Genomic DNA, 6624 nt, shown 5'->3' on the forward strand with positions numbered 1-6624 from the left:
CTCTCTCTCTCCTTCTCTCTCTTTACTTATCTATCTACCCAACTGTCTCTCTCTCTCTTTATCCACACGTTCCTCTATATTTCGTCCTTCTAAGTCTCTTTCACTTCTCTGTCTCTATGTGTGCATCCATGAGTGTATATAGATATATACCTGTGTACATGCGTGTATCAATGTGTAACCTGGATGAGTGTAGATACGTGTGTGTGTATGTATATACATCTTTTACTTGTTTCAGTCATTAGATTACGGTCATGTTCTCTCTTCCTCCCTCTCTCTTACCTCTCCCATATCTATATTTCCCCCATCTCTTCTGCCTCTCTATCAACCCTGCCTTTCTTTTGTCCCTCCCTATCTTTCTCTTAATTCTTTACTTCCACATTTCATTATCTCACTTTCTCTCTAACAGCTCCTACTCCTACTACTCTCATTCCTCTCTCTCTCTCACTCTTTCCCTCTCTTTATCTTCTATTCTCTCCTATCAACTATTCTTTCCTCTTTTTTGCAAAGCCTTCCTTTTTCTCCTTCCTCACACCTTTCTTCCAAACCCCTTCTTCTTAGTCATCCACTCTCTCTCTCATCGTGTCCAGTTCAACCCATCTCCTACACACACGCATTATGTCAGTGTAGATGTACCTCCTGTCATTTCATACCTTGTTGTTATGTAGTTCTAGGAATGCACAGGATTTGGGCATAGGTGTTGCTGTGTGGTAAGTAGCTTGCTTACCAACCACATGGTTCTGGGTTCAGTCCCATTGTGTCAAAGCGATTGCAGAGCAACATGAGATGAAGTGGTCTGCTCAAGAACACAATACACCACCCGGCCTAAGAATTGAGATCGCAATCGCTAGATTATGAGTGCAATACTCTTACCGCTAAGCCACTTTCTCCAGACTCACCAATTAAAAAAAGAAAGCTAAGAATAGTGAGATACACTGAAGTCAGTCTTCTGCATGAATACCCCCAACAGAAGTTGTGTCAGATGGTAAAAGAACTGGTACAGACACAGTGTGTGGTTCACTTTGTAACCGCATGGTCTCAGGTTCAGTCCCACAGTATGGTACCTTGAACAAGCCCCTTAGCTTCCGGTTGACCAAAATCTTGTAAATGAAATTTGGAAACCCATTAAAGAACTGTCTCTGTGTTGAAGGTGTTGTTTTATGTTCAAATTGGCCAGATCTGGCCTGTCACACCCTGCAATGTCATTCTAAAAATAAACTATCACATCTTTGAATTTTAATAGCTACAAGATCAAACGCATGATTAATTCAAAACAATGTGAATAAATTAGGGTTTCATTTGACAGAGTAATCTGAATGTTAAAGGGTTGATTCACTACCCTGTTTGACACCCGCATTTGGTCTATGGGTACCTTCAGAAAAGTCCACACTGCTGAAAGCATCCTGGATCAGTCTTCGGTTTGAGGATAGCTTCTTCAAAGGCCTTTCTCTCTTTGGACTAAGTCCTCAAAAGCTAAAATAAAAGACACATCCACAACCGTTCTGTTTTTTCACTGCAACAAGGGGTCATTACAAGCCATCGAACAACAAATAGGAGCCTTTGGCGGCATTTGAACTCAGAACATGAAGACAGACAAAATGCTACTGAGCATTTCACCCAGCATGCTAACAATTCTGCCAGCTTTCCACCTTAATAATAATAATAATGATAATAATTATAAATATAATAATAATAATAATAGCGCTTTCGTTGTTTTCAATGACTAAGAGTGTGAACATGAGATTTCCTGTCCCCTCCCATCGACCCACCCACACACACATACAAATACAAACAGGAGAATGTTCCTTCGTTTCCTCTTCACCGTTCTTTCTCCGTCAGATGCTCAACCGACTCCCACTTTAATCTCCGTCTTTCCTCTTTTCACCCACTTCAATTTCCTGTTTCCTTAAAGCATCCATTGTTCGAATCTTTCAAATAAATAAATATAAAACAGCAACAACAACAAAAAAAAACAAAGTAACCATCACATGTAATAATAATCCTTTCTACTGGAGGCACAAGGCCTCACGTTTGGGTGGCAGGGGACTAGTTGATTATTTAATCTATCGACCCCAAAAGGATGAAAGGGAAGCTGACCTCGGTGGAATTTGAACTCAGAACATAGTGACAGGTGAAATACCACTTAGCATTTCACCTGGCGTGCTAACGATTCTGCAAGCTCACCGCCTTAATAACAAATCATTATTTACATTTGACGGATATTTGTCCTCATCTTGTTTGTAGTTAACGTTTCGGCTGATATACCCTGCAGCCTTCGTCAGGTGTTTTGGGGAAATTTCGAACCTGGGTTCTCATTCCTAAGGTATTTTTCGATGTTGTTGTTGTTATTATTATTATTATTCAGGTCACTGCCTGGAATTGAACTCGGAATCTTGAGGTTAGTAGCCCACACTCTTAACCACTACGCCATATGCCCCTGGGTTTGATTCCAGGCAGTGATCGGAATAATAATAATAGTCATAAAAGGTGGTTGGTGTCCAAGATCATTACCTACCTGGGCATTTCTACTTTCAAATGACTTCATATGGTCCATGTGTCCTGCTTTTGACAATAGAACCCAATCATACATAATACCTATCCAATATTCATTGTTGATTTCAGTTCCAATTGTTCCTTTGTGACAGGAGGCCCTTTTAAGCTCAGAGTGCTGAATTATCTTTTCCTTTTTAGGGGTTGCAACCACTCCTAACAGCACCTCTCCATTTGTACCAATCTAGAACATCAATTTCTCACTCACTTTTGTTCTTGTTTAGTTTCTTCCAAGAGCTTAAAATGCATGTAATAACATTGTTAAGTAATTCATTCATTAATTAGTCCTACAAGCAAACTAGAAGCCAGTCAAGTGAAATCTGCATTTTTCTGTCCACAGAGAGGTAAAGACTTCAAATGAAGACCATTTTCACTTTCCACAGCAAGTCTAAAATTGTATGCCTATCAAACACATCTCATATTATAGTTAAATCTAGCCCCATCCCTCATCAAAAATTCGCTGTCATTAGTGCATTGCTATTTAATTAATTAACTGCTTTGTCAGTGCATGTACTGTGATGCAAATTAGATGAGTCAGTGGATCAGTTTAGTTATGTATGAAGTGGCATACACTATAAATAGCTATAAGCTAATAATCTTTATTCAGCCTCCCTCCCCCGGTTTCATCGGTTGTGGTTGGCGAGGAGGAATAAGCTGAGATGTCTGATTAATGCAGATTAGGATATCTTATGAGGTGCAAATGGCCAAGAGGATTAGCTACTGAAGTGTGGAGTTCATTAACAAACACCTCTTGTTGCACACACGAATATACATGCACACACACACACACACACAGATACACACATTCATACATATATGTATGTACTCATTTGCACTCACACACAGAAACACTCATTGATATTCAAGTACATATCATGAATGAGTGAGTGATTCGGTTACAAGTTCACATTCTGATCTAGGAATCGTATTGCAATTTTAGGAAATATAGGGTTACTCAACTTGACCTTGACTTAGCGAGAAGATAGACGATGACGCTAGGAAGATTACAAAGGCGGCAGCAGCAGTTGAAACATAATGGTAAGGACAAATAAAAATGACAATCATGATGATGGTGGTAATGATGACAAAAGGTGTAGTGTTGAGGATTATGATGACAATGATGATGATGATATTCATGAGAGCGGTGGTGGGATCAATTGTTCCCAGTATGATGCTCAACAAATTTTGCCAACTGAGCTCTAGCCTTTTTACTTAATAAAAATAAGTAAGATTAAGAGCGGGAGGAAGGGAAATGGAAAAGAAAAACATTTTTGATACAAGGGAAATAACACAGCCAGGGAAGATAACTACATGCGACAGACTTTAAAACTAAAAAATTATATATTCAGGGCGCGGTGAATAAATTGTCTAAATTTTGCAAAAGTGGAAATAACACTGACATCTCAATATCTTGAAATACTAAAGAATAAATTTATTCCATTAAATCGCCATTGGCTTCAACCACGGCCTCCAGATGACTTTGGTATCTCCTGCAGCTTTTATGGAAGGTCCCCTTGTTTGGTGAATGCTGCCATAATCCTTGCCTTCAGCTCATCTTTGGTGTTACCTTCTACTATAGCCTTGGGCCAACCAAAATCTTGAGTGGATTTGGTAGACAAAAACCGAGTGAAAGCCCATTAAATATACTTTTGTTTTTGTTACATACAACTCCTACTCCTGTGTTGGTTTGTTTACATCCCCATAACTTTGCAGTATAAGTACCGGATTTTATAAGAAAAAAAAATAATAAATGCTGGCGATTTTTTTATGCCTAAAACTCTTCAAGATCATGCCCCAGTTCAAAGATTGAAACAAGTAACAGATAAATAGAAGATTCTGGTTTCGATTCCTGGATTGTATTCTTGAGCAATACTCTTCATTTCACATTGCTCCAGTTCATTCAGCTGGAAAATCCTGTGCTGGTCTGGCTTCCTATCCAGGGTCAATATAAACCCCACAGAAACCAGTCTTAACAAGTCTATATGACTAGGGATGGAGCTTTAACCTACACCATTTCTGAATGAAGATATCTGCTGGCATCTTCTGTCAATGATTCATCAACCCTGGGAGAACAGAAATAAGAAAACAATCTCTTATTTGAAAAACTACTATGGGTTCGCAATAGACAGAGCTACTGGCTGCAAATATCTGGCTCACTGAGATACCCGCTTCAGTGAGCATGGGAAAAACATGCTAAATGAGCTAAATATATATATGTGGATATATAACAGGAAAAAAAAAAAAAATGCAACAAGAAATATGCTGAAAGTGGTTTTAATTTTAAGGTTGTATGTATTTATTTGAAAATTTGTGTTTTAAAATATAATCAGCAACAAGTTGTCACAGAAATAATAGAATTTTCAAGAAATAGAAATCTGAAGTTGAAGATCAATGGAATGGTTTAGCTTTGGTTATTTCAGGAAAAACAATTTATATTCAAGATATACAGGTGCATGTGTGTATATTTTATTTATATATATATATATATATATATATATACACACACACACACACACACACATACATACATACATACATACATACACACACACACAATTTCAAAAAGTAAAAAAATGTAAACATACATTAAAGTATCAAATTCTCCTGGATTTAATTGATGTATATCAGTGTAATAATATATGTGATACTATAAAGTCTGTACATTTTCTCAGAAATATAGAATTGCAAAAGAAAAAAAACAAACAGAAAACTGAAAAAGAAAATTAAAATGACAATACACAAAGGAAAATATAGAAAAAAAAAAAACTCAACAAACGATTCTATCCTAAATACATTTTGATATCCCTGTTTTATTATCAAATTTTATTTCTTTCTTTAATTTCAAAACTTCAAATTAAAAAAAAATATATATATATATTTGATAAATCATAAAAAAATAATGATTTTTATTTGAACAGGCAGAAGATTAAAGTTTTGTAAAGAAAAGTGTTGTTGTGTGCAGCTGGGTTTAGTAATCATAAAAATGATAATAATTTGTATTTTGCTGCTGCCCCTCAATCTATCTCAAGTACTGAAGGTGGAAACAGAGTTAAGTTTGCATGTTATACTTTATGAGCTTTAAATACAAGCAAAGCTCCGAACTGTCTGCAGCACAACCACTTCCCAGGTGATTTTCAAAGAATAATAATCATAAGCAAGTTAAAGTTCTTCATAAAACAACAAAAATAAAAATCTTTAGTAGTGACGGGTTTATTGTTAAAAGATAAGGCAACATTACAAGCTAGTCAAACAAGAGAATATTTTTTAGAGAGAGAGAGAGAGGTTACAAGAGAATTTATTGCTAGAGAGAGAGAGAGAGAGAGAGAGAGGCATTACAGGTGATTTTATTGCTAAAGAGAGATGTTACAAGTGATTTGATTGAGAAAGGTGAGATTACAAGTGATTTTATTGAGAAAGGTTAACATTGCTAAAGTAAGTTGGCAAACTATTTTGTATTTCTATTTTCAAGACATTTTAATGTGTAAATAATTGCAATCATCTTCATGCATTATACTTCACCACCACAAGTCAGTTAAGACTGATCCTACCTGATAATCTAAACTTAAAAACCCTGGTTGTTTCCCTGAATAGAAAGGCGTAAAGGATGGAATTTACGATGCAGCTATGCTAATAACGATGATGATGCTTTAGGATTTCAGCATCATAAGGCCAGCAATTCTGAAGGGCGAGTGAAGTTAGTCGTTAACTGGTATTATATTTTATTGACCTTGGAGGGGGTGGAAGGTAAAGTAGACCTCGGCAGGATTTGAACTGCAAATGTAAAGAATAGGAACAAACAAATAATTTTCTCCATTACTTGGACAATATTGTCAGCTTGCCTCTCTCTCCGATAGCAGTAAGAGAGTAAGAACTTAAATGGAATCTATTTATTGACCCTATAAAGACGGAAGGTGAAATCCACCTTGGTGAAATTCAAAGACAAAGTCAATAGTTAGGGATGAGAGAAAGGAAGTCCTCTGACCCCACCACATATAAGGATACATTAAAAAATTGCTCCTAATTCTTTACTTGAAATGGTGAATGGAGTGAATCTTGATATTAGGAATATAGGTGTGT

Source organism: Octopus bimaculoides, chromosome 23, assembly GCF_001194135.2.
Source record: "Octopus bimaculoides isolate UCB-OBI-ISO-001 chromosome 23, ASM119413v2, whole genome shotgun sequence".
NCBI classification, from domain to species: Eukaryota; Metazoa; Mollusca; class Cephalopoda; order Octopoda; family Octopodidae; genus Octopus; species Octopus bimaculoides.